This window comes from Rattus norvegicus, chromosome 16 (assembly GCF_021556685.1).
Source record: "Rattus norvegicus strain SHRSP/BbbUtx chromosome 16, alternate assembly SHRSP_T2T, whole genome shotgun sequence".
Lineage (NCBI taxonomy): Eukaryota > Metazoa > Chordata > Mammalia > Rodentia > Muridae > Rattus > Rattus norvegicus.
This window is the reverse complement of record NC_141549.1, coordinates 44,625,015-44,647,743: the sequence shown is the minus strand read 5'-3', so window position 1 is coordinate 44,647,743 and position 22,729 is coordinate 44,625,015. Positions and strand designations below refer to the sequence as shown.

The window sequence follows — 22,729 nt, the reverse complement described above, 5'->3', positions numbered from 1 at the left end:
CCCACATCCCTGCCCTGACATTGCTTTACACTGAGCATTCCAGCCTTGGCTGGCCAAGGACTTCTTCCATTGGCGCAGACAAGGCGATCCACTGCCAACTATGCAGCTGGAGCCTTGGGTCTGTCCTTGTGTACTTTTTGGATGGTGGTTTCTTCTGTGAGTGTTCTTATTGATTGTTACTATTTTTCTTAATTGGTATTGTTGCACTCCCCTTCAGCTCCTTCCAGCATTTCTCTAACTCTTCCAATGGGGGCCCAGCACGCTCAGCACAATTGGTGGCTGCTAGCCTCTACCTCTGTAGTAGTCATGCTCTGGCAAAACCTCTCAGGAGACAGCTATATCAGGCACCTCACAGTCAAAGCCTGGATCCAGGAGAGAACTATAGTTCCAAGTAGTAGCGAGTTGTCCAGAACCCAGGACAGGTAGGAACCCACACTGCGAGCTTTGAGGAGTCTTGGCAGCATGAAGGAGCCAAGACTCTCTCCAGAAAGCCAGGAACTGGGTCAGGGAAACACAAGTGTCTTATGTTTGGTGGGCACTCAGGCTGCTGGGAGTGGGAGGAACCCCCTGGGACTGGTTCATGATGGGATTGCCTCAATGATGAATGCTGATCTCATCCCTCAGGTCCTACCACCATGAAAGAGGAAGATGGAACTCCCTTGGGTTGCAGAGTCGCAGAGGCCTCGAGCAATGATTCCTTGAGGTGAATCTCAGATCTCCAAATACCCCAGGCCCTTGGCTGACTGTGCCAGTCTAGGGTCTCACTGCAGTGTCCAAGCCTGCCTTGCCCTGGATGTTGTCACGGAGCCATCTTCCTCTCAGCAGGATCAAGAAGGCTCACCTTGGGGCTGTAAACTCAGAAAGAACCACAAAACAGCACTCTATTCAGGTTGTCTGGCTGCAGATGGTTGCCATCAGAAATCCCACTGAGGGCTCCTTGCTGAGGACCCTGCTGGCCTCAGGGATGCCACTCACTGTCAATCTGCAAAGGAGGAAGCTGAGCCTGGGTAGTCAGAATATAAGACACAGTCCAAGAGGCAGACAAGCAAGCAAACCCAGAGCAAGCCTGAGTCCTCAGCACCCCTGCCCCTTCAGGAGTCCCAAGAGGAGAGGCTGCAGGCCCTCACAGCCACATCCAAAGCACAAGAGCCAACAGTCTGCAAGTGAGAAAGACAATGATGATCTCCTTCCGTACCGAGCTCAAGATCCCTGGTCAACAAGGAGATGTTGGACCCAGATATTGTGCCAACTTCCCAGTCTTTCTGAGGCTCCTGCCCATCCAGGAGTCCAGAAGGCTTCCTGCCTGCTCTCCAGAAAAATAGGCAGCAAGAAGGCCCCAATTAAGACATCTTGTCTGCTCATGGCCAAGGCACTCAGGGACTACAGCCACAGGTTCTACAGAAAGTGAACTTCATATTCTCTCCATAATCAGAATGCCTGCAACTCCTGGGACTGGGAAGGACTGGGCATACACACTCTTCCCTGGATGAACTGGCACATGACACTGGTTTTCAAGCTCCGGACACACTCCACAGCAGCCTCTTCTGGAATTTGCACTGTGCTTCTTGACAAGATTTTCAGACTTAACCCCTGTCCCATGTCAAATTGTAAATCATGTTCCAAAGTAGATCAAGATCTACCTCCCCCTTTATTCTGTGTGTTTGTGTTTACTTATCTTTAGAATGATGGATACAGATAAACATAGATTCTTGCTTTGCAGTTAGATAAATAGACCAACTGTCTACAGACAGTTCCACAAAGCTACATTTAGGTTATCATATAGACCAATAGGTAAATAGCGGAATACACAGGTAGGTATGCAAATATGAATTGATGTCTGGCTGGCAGACTTGCCCTCAGTACCCACAAACTAGAGGGAAAGAGATAGACAGAGAGAGGGAGAGATAATCTGCATGTCGAGATGAAAAACAAAGTGAGCCAAAGTTCCCACACTTTCTCTCCAGGTTGGGCAGGAGCACTGGTATATTGACACCCACCCTTAGTCCATACCTTTGATAGTGCCTGGGATCCAAGGTCGTATGAACAAAAGCCATGGAGAAAACTAGGTGCATGTCTACCTATTTAGAAAAGAAGTATTGAGTAGTTACACAGAGTTTGAAAAAGGAGACAATCATTGATAATGAGATAAAGAGAGACATAAAGTGACAGAGAGGCAAGCAGATGGAGATTCCATCAAAATGAAAGGCAATTTCCTGATAACCCTGCAAGTAGAGACATAGAAGGCCAATATCAAGATAGAAATGCAAAGGTGTGGCTGGGCTGTTTGGGGACAGCCATGGCCAGGAGATGGTGGGAAGAAGGAAGGGATTAGAAGCAAGATAGGCTTGAAGCAAGTTGTTGCTTCCAAAAAGTTGGCCTACACAGGAAAAGTTCTTGCTCTAAGGAGGCTCAAATGGCTTAGTCAGGAGGCTGTGTTTCCATTTGCATTTTCCAGAAAAGTGTGTGGAGAGTAGATTCCACCCTGTTGTTGTTGTTGTTTCTTTCTTTGTTTTTTTTTCTTTCCCTTGTTCCTTCTAGTATATGGGATGGATTCCTAGTTGGGGAAGTCTCTGAATGGCCTTTCCTTCAGTCTGTGTTCCATACTTTATTTCTGTGTTTCTTCTTTTTGGTATTTTTCCCTCTTCTAAGAAGTTCCGAAGCATCGACATTTTGGTGTTTCTTCTTCTTGAGTTTTATGTAGTTTATTAATTGTATCTTGTGTATTCCAAGATTTGGGGCTAATACTGGCTTATCAGAAGTAAAATTTCAGAAGAGATTGCCTTGAAGGTTTTCCAAAGAATTATCAGACACTGCCATCTTGTGGAAGTGAAAATCCATGGCTATAAATGAGTTATAATAAGTCTGTATCCTAAATGTAAGCTGAATCTAGATGCAAATGCAGAAAGGCACAGAGATGTGTATATCATATTTATATGACCTCCACTTATGCATTTCTACAAATTGTTGATATTTAGAAAAAACCAGAAAAATGTGTTGGAATGAACATTGTTATAACTAGGTACACAGTATGCACAGTGAAGTGCTAAAGAACTTAGGAAAATCCACATTTTCTCTGTCTCTGTGTCTGTCCCTTCCTTTCTCTCTCTCTCTCTCTCTCTCTCTCTCTCTCTCTCTCTCTCTCTCTCTCTCCTTTCTTCCTTCCTTTCTCTCACTCTCTCTTTCCTTCCTTCCTTCCTTCCTTCCTTTCTTTTTTCCTTTCTTTCTTCCTTTGGTTCTTTTTTGTTTCTTTCTTCCTTTGGTTCTTTTTTCCTTTTCAGGTCATTGAGTGTAACATGTACTTAATGGTAATATCCATTTATCAGTGATTACACGGAATGTATGTTCTTTTGAGTCTGGGTTACCTCAAACAGGATGATATTTTCTAGTTCCATATATTTGTCTACAAATTTCACGATTACCTCGGTTTTGATAGCTGGGAAGTATTCCATTGTGTAAATGAACCACATTTTCTTTATTTTTCATTTGAGGGGCATATGGGTTGTTTCCAATTTCTGGCTATTATGAATAAAGCTGCTATGAACATAAGCAAATGTCCTTTTGATATGGTGGAGCATCTTTTGTGTATATTGCCAGAGTGCTATAGCTGGGTCATGAAGTAGAACTTTCCATTATTTTTCCGAGAAACTACCAAATTGATTTCAAGAGTAGTTGTACAAATTTGCATTCCCATCAGCAATGGAAGAGTGTTCCCCTACTCCATATCCTTGCCAGCATGTGCTGTCACTTGAGTTTTTGACCTTAGCTATTCTGATGGATATAAGATAAAATGTCAAAGTTTTTTTTTAATTTGCATTTCCCTGAAGACTAAAGATGTTGAAAAGGTCTTTGAGTAGTTCTCCACCATTACAAATTCCTCTGATGAAACTTCTGTTCTTTATTCAAAAATAATGTATATTTTATTCACATTACCTCCCAAAAGCATCTTAATTTCCTACTCTGCTAAGAGTAGGAACATAAAGGGATGGGTCCCTTGTGTTCCAAAACAGGCTGGAACATCTAGTTCCAGCAAGACTAAGCAAATCCTCTCATACTGAAGTCCAAATAGGCAGTCACAGTAGGGAAAAGGATCTGTCAGTGAACAGAGTGAGAGACAGTCCCCTTGCCAATTGTAAGAGTACCCACATGACAATCAAGTAGCACTTTTTTTTTCACAAATGTGGGGGTGGACTTGTTCTGGTTCCTGCAAACTCTTTTGTTGGTTGTTCAAGAAATGGGTATTTCTGGTTTCATTGGAGACCAGAAGGGAAAGTTTTCAGTTGATTCATGTGATGTCTTTCTGGAAACTATTAAGAGGATGTTTTGCTGAACTAGACAAGTGAGAGGACATTTTGGCGAAATTTTAGTGTGGCTTATGCATAATATACTTTCATCTCTGAATAGCTATTCTTTTACTTCTTTTCCAACTTGTATCCTCTTGATGTTCTTCAGCTGTCTTATTGCTCTAGGTAGAATTTCACAGACTATATTGAGACATGGAGAGAGTGGACAGCCTTATCTTGTGCCTAATTTTGGCTTGCTATATATTGCCTTTATTGTACATAGGCATTTGACTTGAATCCCTGACCTCTCTACAACTTTTCCATGAAGGGATGTTGGATTTTGTCCAAGGCTTTTCCAGCATCTAATAAGATAACCATGTAGTTTTTGTCTTTCAATTTGTTAATATGGTGGATTACACTGATGGACTTTTGTATGTTGAGCTGACCGTACATGCCCAGGATGAAGCCCACTTGATTGCGATGGGTGATTTTTGATGTTTTCTTGATTTCAGTTTGGGAGTGTTTTATTGAGTATTTTTGTGTCAGTGTTCATAAGGGAAATTGCTCTGAAATTTTTTGTTTGCTACATCTGTGTCATTTAGCTATCAGGGTGACTGTGGTCTCATAGAATGAATGTGATAATGTTCCTTTTGTCTCTGTCTTGTGAAAAACTTTAACAAGTATTGTTATTAGCTCTTTTTGGAAAGTTCGGTAGCACTCTGAACTAAAACTACCTGACCCTGGGCGTTCTTGGTTGGAAGAATTTTAATGATTGTGTTTATTTCTTTAGGGATTATAGGACTACTTAAATTATTTACTTGATCATAATTTTACTTTGGTCAGTTGTATCTATTGAGAAAATCCTCCATTTTATTTAGAGTTTTCAATTTTGGGGGAGTACAGGCTTTTGAAATATAACCTAATGATTACCTGGATTTCCCCACTGTATGTTTTTGTGTCTCCCTTTTCATTATTTAGATATTGTCTCTCTGCTGTATTGTTAGTTCAGCTATTTTACTGATTTTCTCAAAGAACCAGCTTTTGGTTTATTAATTCTTTCAATTTTCTTTTTTGTTTCTAATTTCTTGATTTCATCCCTGAGTTTGAGTATTTCATGCCTTCTATTCCTCTTGGGTGTGTTTTCTTTGTCTTTGATTTTTTTGTTGTTTTTGTTGTTGTTGTAGAGCTTTTATGTGTGCTATTAAGTTGCAACTGTGAGTGAGAGCTGTCTAATTTCTCACTAAGTTCAAGGTACTTAGTGCTATGAACTTTCCTCTTAGCATTCCTTGTACTGTGTCTCATAACTTTACTATGTTGTGCCTTTATTGTCATTGAATTCTAGAAAATCCTTAGTTTCTTTCTTTATTTCTTCTTTGACCTAGTGATCATTGAGTAAAAAAGTTGTTCACTATTCATGAGAGTATAGGAAGTCTGTTGTTTTCCTTGTTGAAGTCCAGCCTTAAATCACAGGGATTTGATAAGATGCAAGAGGTTATTTCTAACTTATTGTATCTGTTGAGGCTTCCTCTGTGACTGAGTATATGATCAGTTGTAAAGATCTCCATGTGATGGGAGAAGAAAGTATATGCTTTTGTGTTTGGGTGAAAGGTACTGTAGATAGATTTTTGGTTCATTTGATTCATAACCTTTGTTAGTTTTATTATTTATGTTTATATTTGTATCATTAACCTGTCCCTTGGTGATAGTTGGGTATTGAATCTCCTACTCTTAGTTTTTGGGGTTCACTGTGTAATTTTAACAATTAGCAATATATTTCTTTATGTGGGTGCCCTTGCATTTTGTCCATGATCAAAATGAGATATCATCTTGGTGAGTTTTTAATTTGATGTATCTGAAGTATTCTTCCCCAAATCTTTTAATAAGTTTTGGTTGAAGCCTAGTTTTACTACATATTAGAATATGTACTCCAGCTTGTTTCTTGTATCTATTTGCTTAGAAAACTCTTGCTCAGCCCTTTACTCTGGTACACGTCTATATTTATTGCAGAGGTGTGTTTCTTGTATACACCAGAATGATAGATCCTGTTTCCACATTCTATATACACATCCAGTCTGTTAGCCGTTGTCTTTTTGACAAAAATGGAATTGAATCCATTGATATTCAGAGATATTAATGACCAATGACTGTTAATTCCTGTTATTTTGATGTTGTTAGTGGTAGTGTATATGCGCATGAGTGCGTGTGAAGGTGCGTGCGTGCTTTCGTGCATGTGTGTGTGTGATTCTCCCTTTTTGGTTTTACTTGCATGAATTATTTATTTGTTGTGTTTTTTTAGGTGTAGGTATCCTTACTGCATTGCAGTTTTCCTTCTAGTATACTCTGTAGTGCTGGATTAGTGGAAAGATATTGTTTAAATTTGGTTTTGTCATGAGATATCTTGTTTTCTTTATCTATGGTGATTGTGGTCCCTTAGGTCTGCAAGACATATGTTCAGGCCCTTCTTGCTTTAAGATTCTGTGGAGAAGTCATATGTAATTCTGAGAGGTCCCCCTTTATAAATTACTTGAAATTTCCCCTTGTAGCTTTTACATTCTTTATTTGCTGTGTATATTTAGTGTTTGGAATATTATGTGGCAAGATAATTTCTTTTCTGGTCCAATCTCCTTAGTGTTCTGTATGCTTCTTGTACATTTATAGGCATCTGTTTCTTTTTCTTTTTAAAAGCCTACAGCACCCACTATTTGCAGGTGGTTTCCCATCCAAGTACTAAACAGGCCCGATCCTGTTTAGCTTCTGAGATCAGACGAGATCAGGCACATTCAGGGTGGTATGACCATATATAGGCATCTATTTCTTTAGTCTGGAAAATTTTTCATCAATAATTAGGTTAAAAATATTTTTGGGGCTTTTGAGACAGAAATCTTTTATTTCTTCCATTCCTACTATCTTTGTTTTACTATATTCATAAAGTCCCAATTTTCTTGGTGTTTGGCTCGTATACCTTTAATATTTAGCATTGTATTTGACTGATGTATCAGTTTCTTCTACCACATTTTTCTATTTCTGAGATTCCCTCTTCCATCTCAGATTCTATTGGTGATGCTTACATCTCTAGATGTTGTATTCTTTCCTAGGTTTTCCATCTTTAGCACTGGCTCAGTTTGCACTTTTTATTGCTTCTATTTACATTTTTTCCATTTTTATTAACTTCCTTATTTCTTATTTGCATTTCTATTGTTATTCCCCCTCACAGTTTCCAGGCCAACATACCCCTACCCCTCCCACTCCCCTTCTCTATGGGTGTTCCTCTCCCAATCCTTCCCCCATTACCGCGCTCCCCCAGCAATCACATTCACTGGGGATTCAGTCTTCACAGGACCAAGGGCTTCCCCTTCCACTGGTGCTCTTACTAGACTATTCATTGCTACCTAAGAGGTTGGAGCCCAGGGTCAGTCCATGTATAGTCTTTGGGTAGTGGCTTAGTCCCTGGAAGCTCTGGTTGGTTGGCATTGTTGTTCATATGGGGTCTCAAGCCCCTTCAAGCTTTTTCAGTCCTTTCTCCTTCAGTCCCATTCACAGTTTAGTGGTTTAATGATGGCATTCGCCTATGTATTTGCCTTATTCTGGCTGTGTCTCTCAGAAGAGATCTACATCTGGTTCCTGTCAGCCTGCACTTCTTTGCTTCATTCATCTTATCTAGTTTGGTGGCTGTATATGTATGGGCCACATGTAGCGCAGGCTCTGAATGGGTGTTCCTTCTGCCTCTGTTCTAAACTTTGCCCCCCTATTCCTGCCGAAGATTATTCTTGTTCCTCTTTTAAAGAAGGAGTAAAGCATTTGCATGTTGGTCATCCTTCTTGAGTTTCATGTGTTCTGTGCATCTAGAGTAATTCAAGAATTTAGGCTACACTCCACTTATCAATGAGTGCAGACCATGTGTGTTTTTCTGTGATTGGGTTACTTCACTCAGCATAATATTTTCCTGTTCTATCCATTTGCCTACGAATTTCATAAAGGCATTGTTTTTGATAGCTGAGTAATATTCTATTGTGTAGCTGTACCACATTTTCTGTATCCATTCCTCTAATGAAGGGCATCTGGGTTCTTTCCAGCTTCTTGCTAGTATAAATAAGGCTGCTATGAACATAATGGAGCATGTGTCTTTGTCATATGTTGGGGCATCTTTTGGGTATAAGCCCAAGAGAGGTATAGCTGGGTTCTCATGTAGTCTGATGTCCAATTTTCTGAGGAACCTCCAGACTGATTTCCAGAATGGTTGTACCAGTCTGGAATCCCACCAACAATGGAGGAGTGCTCCTCTTTCTCCACATCCTCCACAGCATCTGCTATCACCTGAGTTTTTGATCTTAGCCATTCTCACTGGTATGAGGTAGAATCTCAGGGTTGTTTTGATTTGCATTTCCCTTATGACTAAAGTTGTTGAACGTTTCTTTAGGTACTTCTCAGCCATTCGGCATTCCTCAGCTGTGAATTCTTTGTTTAGCTCTGAACCCCATTTTTAATAGGGTTATTGGTCTTCCTGTTGTCTAACTTCGTGAGTTCTTTGTATGTTTTGAATATGAGCCCTCTATCAGTTGTAAAATTGATAAAGATCTTTCCCAATCTGTTGGTTGCCATTTTATACTAACAAGAGTGTCCTTTGCCTTACAGAAACTTTACAGTTTTATGAGATCCCATTTGTCAATTCTTGATCTTAGAGCATAAGCCATTGGTATTTTGTTCAGAGAATTTTCTCAAGTGCCCATGTGTTAGAGGTTCTTCCCCACTTTTTCTTGTATTAGTTTGAGTGTATCTGGTTTGATGAGGAAGTCCTTGATTCACTTGGACTTAAGCTTTGTACAGGGTGATAAGCATGGATCGATCTGTATTCTTCTACATGCTGACCTCTAGTTGAACCAGCACCATTTGCTGAAAATGCTATCTTTTTTCCATTGGATGGTTTTGGCTCCTTTGTCAAAAATCAAGTGACCAAAAGTGTGATGCTTCATTTCTGGGTCTTTAATTCTATTCGACAGTTCTATCTGTCTGTCTCTGTACCAATACCATGCAGTTTTTATCACTATTGCTCTGTAATACTACTTGAGGTCAGAGATACTGATTTCCCCGGAAGTCCTTTTATTGTTAAGGATAGTTTTAGCTATCTTGGGTTTTTTGTTATTCCAGATGAATTTGGAAATTGTTCTGTCTAACTCTGAAGAATTAAATTGGTATTTTGATGTGGATTGTATTGAATCTGTAGATCGCTTTTGGTAAAATGGCCATTTTTACTATATTAATCCTATCAATCCATGGGCATGGGTGATCTTTTCATCATCTGAGATCTTCTTCAATTTCTTTCTTCAGAGGCTTGAAGTTCGTATCATACAGATCTTTCACTTGCTTGGTTAGAGTCACACCGAGGTATTTTATATTATTTGGGACTATTATGAAAGGTATCATTTCCCTAATTTCTTTCTCGACTTGTTTCTCTTTTGTGTAGAGGAAGGCTACTGATTTATTTGAGTAAATTTTATACCCAGCCACTTTGCTGAAGTTGTTTATCTGGTTTAATAATTCTCGTTGGAACTTTTGGGATCACTTAAATATACTATCATATCATCTGCAAATAGTGATATTTTGACTTCTTCTTTTCCGATCTGGATCCCTTTGATCTCCTTTTGTTGTCTGATTGCTCTGTCTAGAAGTTCAAGAACTATATTGAATAAGTAGGGAGAGAGTGGGCAGCCTTGCCTAGTCCCTGATTTTTGGGGGATTGCTTCAAGTTTCTCTCCATTTAGTTTAATATTAGCTAGTGGTTTGCTTCATATGACTTTTGGTATGTTTAGGTATGGGCCTTGAATTCCTGATCTTTCCAGGACTTTTATTGTGAAGAGGTGTTGAATTTTGTCAAATGCTTTCTCAATATCTAATGAAATGATCATGTGGTTTTTATCTTTCAGTTTTTATATAGTGAAGTAGGTTGATGGTTTCCCATTTATTAGAACATCCCTGCATGACTTGGATGAAGCCTACTTGATCATGGTGGATGATGGTTTTGATGTGCTCTTGGATTCGGTTTCCAGAGTTTTACTGAGTATTTTTGCGTCGATATTCATAAGGGAAATTGTTCTGAAGTTCTCTTTCTGTGTTGGGTCTTTGTGTGATTTAGGTATAAGAGTAATTTTGGCTTCAAAGAAGGAATTCAGTAGTGCTTTGTCTGTTTCAATTTTGTGGAATAGTTTGGATAGTGTCACTATGAGATCTTCCATGAAGGTCTAATAGAATTCTGCACTGAACCCATCTGGACCTGGGCTCTTTTTGGTTGGAAGACTTTTAATCACTGCTTCCATTTCTTTGAGTGTTATGGGGTTGTATAAATGGTGTATCAGTTCCTGATTTAACTTTGGTAACTGATATTTGTCTAGGTAATTGTCCATTTCCTCCAGATTTTCAAGTTCTGTTGAATATAGGTTTTTGTAATAGGAGCTGATGATTTTTTGAATTTCCTCTGATTCTGTAGTTATGTCTCCCTTTTTCATTTCTTATTTTGTTAATTTGGACACACTCTCTGTGTCCTCTGGTTTTTCTTGCTAAGGGTTTATCTATTTTGTTGATTTTCTCAAAGAACCAGCTTTTGGTTCTGTTAATTCTTTCTATAGTCGTTTTTGTTTCTATTTGGTTGATTTCAGCTCTGATTTTGATTATTTCCTGCCTTCTGCTCCTCCTGGGTGTATCTGTTTCTTTTTGTTCTAGAGCATTTAGGTGTGCTGACAACCTGCTGATATATGCTCTCTCCTGTTTCTTTCTGCAGGCACTCAGAGCTATGAGTTTTCCTCTTAACACGACATTCATTGTGTCCCATAAATTTGGGTATGTTGTACCTTCATTTTCATTAAATTCTAAGAAGTCTTCAATTTCTTTCTTTATTCCTTCCTTGACCAGGTTATCATTGAGTAGAACATTGTTCAACCTCCATGTTTATGTGGGTGTTCCTCCCTTATTGGTATTGAAGACCAGCTTTAGCCCCTGGTGGTCAGATAAGACACATGAGATTATTTCTATCTTTCTGTATCTGTTGAGGCCTGTTTTATGACCAATTATATGACCAATTTTGGAGAAAGTACCATAAGGTAGTGAGAAGAAGGTATATCCTTTTGTTTTAGGATAGAATGTTCTATCAATATCTGTTATGTCCATTTGGTTCATGACTTCTCTTAGTCTGCCTATGTCTCTCTTTAATTTCTATTTCCATGATATGTACATTGATGAGAGTGGGGTGTGCAAATCTCCCACCATTATTGTGTGATGTGCAATATTATTGTGTAGTTTGAACTTTAGTAAGGTTTCTTTTATGTATGTAGGTCCCTTTGTATTTGGAGAATAGATATTTATGATTTGAGAGTTCATCTTTGTGGATTTTTCCTTTGATGACTTTTCCTTCCTTATCTTTTTTGATGACTTTTGGTTGAAAATCAATTTTATTCGACATTTGAATGGCTACTTCAGCTTCCTTCTTCAGACTATTTGTATTGAAATTTGTTTTCCAGCCTTTCACTCTGAGGTAGTGGCTGTCTTTGTCTCTGAGGTGTGTTTCCTGTAGGCAGCAGGATGCAGGGTCCTCATTGTGTATCCAGTTTGTTAATCTGTGTCTTTTTATTGGGTAATTGAGTCCACTGATGTTGAGAGATATTAAGGAATAGTGATTGTTGCTTCCTGTTATATTTGTATTTGGATGTGAGATTATGTTTTTGTGCTTTTCTTCTCTATATTTTGTTGCCAAGACGATTGATTATTTTCTTGCTTTTTCTAGGGTGTAGCTTGCCTCCTTATGTTGGGCTTTACCATTTATTATCCTTTGTAGGGCTGGATTTATAGAAAGATATTGTGTAAATTTTGTTTTGTCATGGAATATCTTGGTTTCTCCACCTATGTTAATTGATTATTTTGCTGGATACAGTAACCGTTGCTGGCATTTGTGTTCTCTTAGGGTCTGTCCAGGATCTTCTGGCTTTCATAGTCTTTGGCCAGAAATCTGGTGTAATTCTGATTGGTCTGTCTTTATATGTTACTTGACCTTTTTCCATTACTGCTTTTAGTATTCTTTCTTTGTTTTGTGCATTTGGTGTTTTGACTATTATGTGTTGGGAGGGGTTTCTTTTCTGGTCCAATCTATTTGGAGTTCTGTACGCCTCTTGAATGTTTATGGGCATCTCTTTCTTTAGGTTAGGGAAGTTTTCTTCTATGATTTTGTTGAGGATATTTACTGGTCCTTTGAGCTGGGAGTCTTCACTCTCTTGTATACCTATTATCCTTAGGTTTGATCTTCTCATTGAGTCCTGGATTTCCTGTATGTTTTGGACTAGTAGCTTTTTCTGTGTCACATTATCTTTAACAGTTGTGTCGATAATTTCTATGGAATCTTCTGCTCCTGAGATTTTCTCTTCTATCTCTTGTATTCTGTTGGTGATGCTTGTATCTATGGCTCCTTGTCTCTTCCTTTAGTTTTCTATACCTAGGGTTGTCTCACTTTGTGCTTTCTTTATTCTTTCTATTTCCACTTTTAATTCCTTCACCTGTTTGATTGTGTTTTCCTGGAATTCTTTCAGGGATTTTTGTGATCCCTCTCTATAGGCTTCCACTTGTTTATTTATGTGTTCCTGCCTTTCTCTAATGGAGTTGTTTATATCTTTCTTGAAGTCCTCCATCATCATGATCAAATGTGATTTAAAATCAAGATCTTGCTTTTCTGGTGTGTTTGGATATTAAGTGTTTGCTTTGGTGAGAGAATTGGGCTCTGTTGATGCCATGTATTCTTGGTTTCTGTTCCTTGGTTTCCTGTGCTTGCCTCTCACCATCAGGTTGTCTCTCGTGTTACCTTATTCTGCTATTTCTGACAATGGCTAGACCGTCCTATAGGCCTGTGTGTCAGGAGTGCTGTAGACCTGTTTTCCTGTTTTCTATCAGCCAGTTATGGGAATAGAGTGTCCTGTTTTCAGGCGTGTAGTCTTTCATGTCTACTGCTCTTCAGCTGTTCCTGTGGGCCTGTGTCCTGAGTCCACCAGACAGGTCTCTTGGAGCAGAATAGTTGGTCTTACCTTTGGTCCTGGGCCTGAAATCACTCTTGGGGATCTGTGTTTCAGCTCTCCATGAGACTGGCAACCAGAAGGGCCTTCCCCACCTTTTCTCAGGCCCCTGTGCACATGGGTCCCAGATGGCATCACGTGTTTTTCTCTAGAGTCAGAAATGTGGGCAGAGTGTAATCTTTTCTGGCTTCCCAGGCATGTCTGCCCCTCTCAAGGTTTAGCTCTTGTCTCCCACAGGATTTGGTGCAGGGAGCTGTTGACTGGTTCCCTTCAGATCCAGGTGATGTCTGGACTACCTCTATTTCCATTCTTATTCTCATGCAGTTTTATTTACTTCATTCATTTCCTTCATGTGTTTGATTATAAAACACAACTCCTGCCTTCCTTTAAGTGATTTTTTCATTTGTTCTTTAAAGACCTCTATCCTTTTTATAACACTGATTTTACAGATATCCTTTTGTGCTTCACAAGGGATAGGATATCCACAGCTTGCTTTAGTTTGATAGCTGAACTCTGATGGTACAATATTGCCCTGCCTCGTTCTGAATGTATTCTTTTGCTGTCATTTAGCCATCTGGTTTTCCCTGGTACTGACTGGATGATCCTTATGTGAATGAGATTTTTGTTCTGGCTGTGTCCATGGCTGACCCAACTGGTAAGGGATTGGTGGAGGGTGGTTTCAAGCTGTGGTTGCTTCTAGGTTCCTATGCACTTTGCTCAGGGAAGCAAGATGCTCCTGGGTCCCACAGCACAGAGCCAGATACAATTTGTAGGTTTTAAAAAGTTAAGTATGTCAGAAGCATTTTAGCTTGATATTCTCCTTCTTTCTCTTTTTCTTTAATTATTCTTTTCTTCTCTCCCCTTTCTTTCTTTTCCTTTTGTTTTACTTCCTTTTCTTTATAATGCTTTTATACTTGGAACAAAACATTTTCTTCTTTCCACTTATCCACCAATTATTGAAATTTCTCATTGATGAATATTCATTGTATCTCATTATAGAAAAATCATTTCATTGAACACTTCCTTTATTTTATTTCAATTATGTATCCTTGCTTCTATATCTTTTCATAGTCATCATATTAATTTCACAAATAGCCCTCCAAGCATGAACTCTCTTCCTTCTGGGATTTGCATTAATTTTTCTAGGACACTGCTCAAACAAGAGAATTGCAAAGTAATATTAGCTCGGCTACTTTGAGTTAAGTCAAGAAAAATTTCTTAAAAATTCAGAAGGGGGGGAATAAAAAATAAGGACATTCTAATTCTCATTATAAAAAAGAGCCCCTAGAAATGCCATAGGACAGGTTAGAGGATTACTTGGTAAAATTTAAAATAGACTTTAGCATCCGTAGATGAGTTCCTGCAAGAGGAGTGCAAAGCTGCTTTATATCTAATCCATCCCAACTCTGGCTTTCTCTTAATTTTTATGTATATTATGTCCTCATGGTTGCAGTAGATTGCAAAATATGGACAAAAGTAAAAGTCAGATTTTTTTTTATTCTCTTACATATTACATTCCTAGCAGTTTTCCTCCCTCCCACAGAGAAGTCCCAGACATACCATGGATATCAACTAAACATGGCATATCAAGTTGCAACAAGATTATGTACCTCCGCTCATGTTAATGCTGGACAAAGCAGCCTATTTGTAGGATAAGTGTCCGAAAAGCAGGCAAAAGTTTCAGAAATACCCTGGTTTCACTGTTAGGAGTTCCTGAAAATACCAAGAGGGCCTAAGTTAGACACATGCATTATTAGTTGAGTCTTAGTGAGTCCCTGTGAGTTTAGGAGTGTTGATTCCATAGGTTTTCTTGTGGTATCCTTGACCCCTTGGCCTCCTATAATTTTTCATGCCCCTCTTCTTCAGAATTCCCTGAGCTCTATCTAATATTTGGCTTCGGTATGTGTTTCTATCTCTTGTTGGATAAAGCCTTGCAGATGTCAGCTGGGTTAGGCTCATATCATATTTGTCTTGATGAGTCTGAGTTATCTCATTCAGAATTGTCTTTCTAGTTCTATACTATACTGGCTAGTTTTGTGTGTCAACTTGACACAAGCTGGAGTTGTCACAAAGAAAGGAGCCTCCCTTGAGGAAATGCCTCCATGAGATCCAGCTATAAGCCATTTTCTCAATTTGTGATCAATGGGGGAGGATCCAGCCCACTATGGATAGTGCCATCCCTGGTCATGTGGTCATGGGTTCTATAAGAAAGCAATGTGAGCAAGCCAGGCAAAGCAATCCAGTAACCATCACCCATTCATGGTCTCTGCAAAAGATCCTGCATCCAAGTTTCTGCCCTCTGTGAGTTCCTGTCCTGATTTCCTTTGATGATGACCAGCAATGTGGAAAGGTAAACTGAATAAACCCTTTCTTCCCCAATTTGCTTCTTTGTCGTGATGTTTTGTGCAGGAATACTAACCCTGACTAAGACAATGTAGATCCTCCTCAAGACACATTTACACTATTCCTAGGCGTATAGGTCAAAGACAAACATTCTACCACAAAGACACTTACTCAATTATGTTCACAGCATCTGCAGTTTTGACTCCTACAAATGCGGCCTCAAGAATGATCCAAACTCACCAGATGGGCACTAGCATGGACTTTTGTTCTGCCATCTGTGTGTTATCTTGGGAGACCTGCATTTCTCTCTCAATTGCTTGCTTTCTTTTCCCTTTTTCCTTATGAACATTAGTTTATCTTGAGTTAATTTTGAGTTGATCTTTATTTGTCTCAGAGAAATTGGGAAGTTCACTTATTTTCAGCATATTTGGTAGAATTTGAATTTATATTTTTCAATCCTCTAATATAGAATCCTGTGTGTTTTCCCTGAATGACACTTTACTTTATTGTAATGTGGTCCATTTTAGTTTAGTACTTTTAGTTTAAATTATAAAGTCAATATAGAAAGAATTTTAGAACATCAATATTCCTCAGTTTTTTAGAACTCACAAACTGGATTGCTGTAACTTTCAAACATAAAGCCAGCTAGAGTTCCAAATAACAGTATTTCTGAAAACATATCCCCTTCTTGAACTTTTCTTTCCCATGTTAGAGCACTCATACTTGAATGTTGCAACCATCTATGCTATCTCAAGGAACTTGTATTTTGTACCATACATATATGTTCTTTTATAGAACATTTCATCTTAAAACAAGATACTAAACCTTCTTCTCAGCATGTCATGGTACATTCTCAAAAAATGACCATATAATCGGTCACAAAACAGGCCTTAACAGATACAAGGAGACTGAAATTTTCCCATACATCCTATCAGATCAACATAGACTTAAGCTGGTCTTGAATAACAACAAAAACAACAGAAAGCCCACATACACTGAAACAATGCTGAACAATGCTCTACTCAATGATAAATTGGTCAAGAAAGAAAAAGAAATTAAAGATTTTTTTAGAATTTAACCAAAAGCCATAGCATGCCCAAACTTATGGATTGCAATGAAAGAAGTGCTAAGAGGAAAGCTCATAGTTCTGAATTCCTCCAAAAAGGAACTGGAAGAATCATACACTAGAAGCTCAACAGCACACCTGAAAGCACTAGAACAAAAACAAGCAAGAGGGGGAAGACAGCAGGAAACAATCAAACTCAGGGCTGAAATCAACCGAGAAAAAACAACAAAACAGAAAGTATATGAAGAAGCAAGAAAACCAGGGGTTGGTCCTTTGAGAAAAGCAACAAGATAAATTAAACCCTTATCCAGACCAACCAGAGGTCACAGAGGCAGAATCCAAAGTGACAAAATCAGTAATGAAATAGGAGACAGCAACAGAAACCAAGAAAATCCAAAAAAATCTTCAAATCCTACTACATAAGGCAATACTCAACAAACCTGGAAAAATCTAGATGAAACAGAAGATTTTCTAGACAGGTACCAGTTAACAAAGTTAAATAAGGATCAGATAATCTTCTAAAAAGTACCATAACTCCTAAAGAAACAAAAGCAGTCCTTGAAAGACTCCCAAGAAAAAAAAGGCCCAGAATCAGATGCTTTTAGTGCAGAATTCTGTCAGACCTCCAATGAAAACATAATACCAATACTCTTCAAGCTATTCCAAAAGAATAGAAACAGAAGGAACAACACCCATTTCATTCATTGAAACCAGAGTTACACTCATACCTGAATCAAACAAAGACCCAACAAGGAAAGGGAACTTCAGACCAATTTCCTGTATGAATATCAGTGAAAAAATACTCAAAAAAAATCACAAATTGAGTCCAAGAACACATTGAAATGATCATCCATCCTGAATCATGTAGGCTTCATTTCAGGGATGTGGGGAGGGTTTAATATACAGAAATCCATCAACATAATCCTCTATACAAACTCAAAGAAAAAAGCCACAGGATCATTTCATTAGATAATGAGAAAGCATTTGTAAAATTCAACACTCCTTCATGATAAAAGTCTTGGAAAGATCAGGAATTCAATGCTCATAAATAGACATAGTAAAAGCAGTATACAGTAAACCAGAAACCAACATCAAAATAAAGGGAGAGAAACTTGAATCGATCCCACTTAAATCAGGGACTAGACAAGGCTGCCAACTCTCTCCCTACTTATTCAACATAGTTCTTGAAGTTCTAGACAGAGCAATCAGACAACAAAAGGAGATCAAAGGGATACAGATTGGAAAAGAAGAAGTCACAATATCACTATTTGCAGATGATATGATAGTATATTTAAGTGATCCCAAAAGTTCCACCAGAGAACTACTAAACCTGATAAACACCTTCAGCAAAGTGGCTGGGTATAAAATTAACTCAAATAAATCCTTAGCCTTCCTCTACACAAAAGCAAAACAAGGCGAGAAAGAAATTAGGAAAACGACACCCTTCATAATAGTTCCAAATAATATAAAATACCTCGGTGTGACTTTAACCAAGCAAGTAAAAGATCTGTATGATAAGAACTTCAAGCCTCTGAAGAAAGAAATTGAAGATCTCAGAAGATGGAAAGATCTCCCATGCTCATGGATTGGCAAGATTAATACAGTAAAAATGGTCATTTTACGAAAAGCGATCTACAGATTCAATACAATCCCCATAAAAATACCAATTTAATTCTTCAGAGAGTTAGAGAGAACAATTTCCAAATTCATCTGGAATAACAAAAAAACCAGGATAGCTAAAACTATCCTCAACAATAAAAGGACTTCTGGGGAAATCAGTATCCCTGAACTCAAGCAGTATTACAGAACAATAGTGATGAAAACTGCATGGTATTGGTACAGAGACAGACAGATAGAACTGTCGAATAGAATTGAAGACCCAGAAATGAACCCACACACCTATGGTCACTTGATTTTTGATGAAGGAGCCAAAACCATCCAATGGAAAAAAGATAGCATTTTCAGCAAATGGTGCTGGTTCAACTGGAGGTCAGCATGTAGAAGAATACAAATCGATCCATGCTTATCACCCTGTACAAAGCTTAATTCCAAGTGGATCAAGACCTCCACATCAAACCAGATACACTCAAACTAATAGAAGAAAAAGTGGGGAAGCATCTCGAACACATGGGCACCGGAGAAAATTTCCTGAACAAAACAAAAATGGCTTGTGCTCTAAGATCAAGAATTGACAAATGGGATCTCATAAAACTGCAAAGCTTCTGTAAGGCAAAGGACACTGTTGTTAAGACAAAATGACAACCAACAGACTGGGAAAAGATCCTGAACAATCCTGCAACTGATAGAGGGCTTATATCCAGAATATACAAAGAGATCAAGAAGTTAGACTGCAGGGAGACAAATAACCGTATTAAAAAATGGGGTTCAGAGCTAAACAAAGAATTCACAGTTGAGGAATGGCGAATGGCTGAGGAACACCTAAAGAAATGTTCAGCATCTTTAGTCTTAAGGGAAATGCAAATCAAAACAACCCTGAGATTTCGCCTCACAGCAGTGAGAATGGCTAAGATCAAAAACTCAGGTGACAGCAAATGCTGGCAAGGATGCAGAGAGAGAGGAACACTCCTCCATTGTTGGTAGGATTGCAGACTGTTACAACCATTCTGGAAATCAGTTTGGCATTTCCTCAGAAAATTGGACATTGAACTACCTGAGGACCCAGCTATACCTCTCTTGGGCAGATACCCAAAAGATGCCCCAATGTATAACAAAGACACATGCTCCATTACATTCATAGCAGGCTTATTTATAATAGCCAGAAGCTGGAAAGAACCCAGATGCCCTTCAACAGAGGAATGGATACAGACAATGTGGTACATCTACACAATGGAATATTACTCAGCTATCAAAAACAGTGACTTTATGAAATTCGTAGGCCAATGGTTGGAACTGGAAAATATCATCCTGAGTGAGCTAACCCAATCACAGAAAGACATACATGGTATGCACTCATTGATAAGTGGATATTAGCCCAAATGCTTGAATTACCCTATATGCACAGAACACATGAAACTCAAGAAGAATGACCAAAATGTGAACGCTTCACTCCTTCTTTAAAAGGGAAACAAGAATACCCTGGGGAGGGAATAGGGAGGCAAAGTTTAGAACAGAGGCAGAAGGAACACCCATTCAGAGCCTGCCCCACATATGGCCCATACATACACAGTCACCAAACTAGATAAGATGGATGAAGCAAAGAAGTGCAGGCTGACAGGATCCAGATGTAGATCTTTCCTGAGAGACACAGCCAGAATACGGCAAATACATAGGCGAATGCCATCATTAAACCACTGAACTGAGAACGGGACCCCCGTTGAAGGAATCAGAGAAAGGACTGAAAGAGCTTGAAGGGGCTTGAGACCCCATATTAAAAACAATGCCAACCAACCAGAGCTTCCAGGGACTAAGCCACTACCCAAAGACTATACCTGGACTGACCCTGGCCTCCAACCTCATAGGTAGCAATGAATATCCTAGTAAGAGCACCAGTGGAAGGGGAAGCCCTTGGTCCTGCCAAGACTGAATCCCCAGTGAATGTAATTGCTGGGGGGAAGGCAGAAATGGGGGGAGGATGGGAAGGGGAACACCTATAGAGAAGGGGAGGGGAAGGGGTTAGGGGAATGTTGACCTGGAAACCGGGAAGGGGACAATCGGAATGTAAATAAGAAATACTCAAGCCAATAAAGATGAAAAAAATTAAATAAATAAATAAATAAAAAAGAACAAAAAAAAGAAAACAAACACAACTCTTGAGTGAAAGACAACTATATTTAAACCAAACAATTCCAGTTATTCTTTCAGCATAATTTTCTGAGTATTATGTCTTGATGTCTCTATATCCCATCCATTAAGGATGAGCACAAAATCTGCAACAAAAATTGCAAACATTACAAACAATAAGAAAGATCAAATAAGTAAGGAGAAAAATAAAATCTCATTTTTTCTTTCTGTTTTTTCAAATTTAATTCTTTTAACTAATTCACTTTACATCGTGCTCACTGCTCTGATCCTGGTCACCCCACCACAATCCTTCTCCATCCCCCCTCTTTTTTTCTCATCTGAGTAGGTGGGGTCCACCGATATAATTTGACCCTTCCCCCCAGACACTTCTAGACACTTCTAGAGAGCAGGCACATCTTTTCCCACTTAGGCTAGACGCAGATCATCTACAAGAACACATTTCACTTGCTGGTAACGCTTTTAGGATATTTCTTCTTCCAGATGTTCAGGACCCACCCCCTGCCTAGGTTTGGGGAGGTCTAGGTCTAGCCCATGTATGTTCTTTGGTTAGTGGTTCAGACTTTGAGACCCCCAAGGGTCCAAGTTAATTTACTCTGTGGAGTTTCTGTCTCATACTAGCAATTCCCTTCACCTCCTCACCCCTATCAATTACAATTTCCATTCATTTTCATGGCCATTTAGCTATCGCTCCTGTCATCTCTCAAACCCCCAAATTCCCAATTTTCCTCCCCATAACCCCTCCCTCCCAATTTCTTCCTTCCATCTGCGTCTTATGACTATTTTATTCACCCTTCTAAGTGAGATTCCAGCTTCCTTGCTTGGGCCTTCCTTCTTGTTTGGCTTCTTTGGGTCTGTGGAGTGTAGCGTGATAGCTGTATTTTATGGCTAATATCCACTTACCAATGAGTTCGTATCATGCATTTGCTTTTGGGTCTTGATTACTTCATTCAGGAACATATTCTCAAGATTCATCCATTTGCTTGCAAAATTCATGATATGTTTATTTTAATAGCTGAATACTATTCCATTGTGTAGATGTAACACATTTTTTTATCCATTCTTTAGTTGAGGGACATCTACGTTGTTTGCAGTTTCTGTGTATTATGAATAAAGCTGCTATGAACATACTTATGAGTGCTTTTGTGGGATGTTAGAGTATCTTTTGGATATATGCACAAAGTGATATAACTGGGTCTTCTATAAAAATCATTGTTAAAATAAATAGCTGTGCTTATACACCCTAGACTAAAATGTGAGTATACGAAGTTACCTAGAGAAAGTCCATTCTTAGCTCTCACTATCATATTTTACTATGATCACTAGCTAAAACCAACTTAAATATAATTGGGTTTTTTTCCGACAAAGTGATAGAAAGATCTGTTTATTTAGAAGTAAGACTTTTTCTGAATGGTTACTTTTGGAATTGGAGGTGTTGCCATTGAGGGAAAATAGACTTAATTCTATTAAGATCCTAATTAATAGGATTAATGTTAATAATGCTTCCCCAAGTCCCATAGAGATAGAATTTTAAAATAAAATAACCTCTGGATTTGCCTTAAAATATTTAGTTTTCTGTTCAATGTGAAATGCACAGCATTCTGCATTAAGTTAAATCTTGTAGATAAAAATTATACATTTAGCTGGGGAGAGAAGGTGATACTAATAGAAGGAAAAGTAAATAATACTAAGGGCATTTGAGAAAGCTGTAAAAACATTATTTTATAAGCCTACTGAAGAACATAAATATTTTTGTACATATACAACACACACATACATGAGGGTACTCATAAACACATACACACACAGTTTAAGTGTTGAGTTAAACTTCACTGAAAGAAAATACTCCCCTCAAGAGCCATAGACTAACAACAACAACAGCAGCAACAACAATAACACAAAAGCACAGCAGTACTGCTCAAGGAAAACATTCTATGAATTGTTAGGAGGATCTGACAGACACTTCCAAAAGTATAGGAAACCGCTGTTTCACTTGGTTTCCTACCAGAAGCAGGAAGTAATTCCATATGAGAGTTAACTCTAATAATGATGAAATGTTTTAATATCATCTTCCAATTACTGTTTGTTAGTTGTTCTTTCAGTTATACTGTACTGCTCACAGATTTATCATTTGTGCATGGAATTCAGTAGTTGTGACGGCTATTCTTAGTTACTATATCTGGAATGAACTACAGCCCAGACTGATGAGCACCCCTGTGAAAGATTTTCTGCTTGTT

The 22,729-nt window shown here is 38.6% G+C and overlaps 1 protein-coding gene and 1 pseudogene; both read right to left on the bottom strand.

The window, feature by feature from the left end:
- Erich1 (glutamate-rich 1) overlaps window positions 1–22,729 on the bottom strand; it is a gene marked incomplete at its 5' end in the record, with an annotated part of 52,793,804 nt that overhangs the window by 39,016,620 nt on the left and 13,754,455 nt on the right.
- Window positions 6,964–7,082, bottom strand: LOC120097639 (5S ribosomal RNA; annotated as a pseudogene).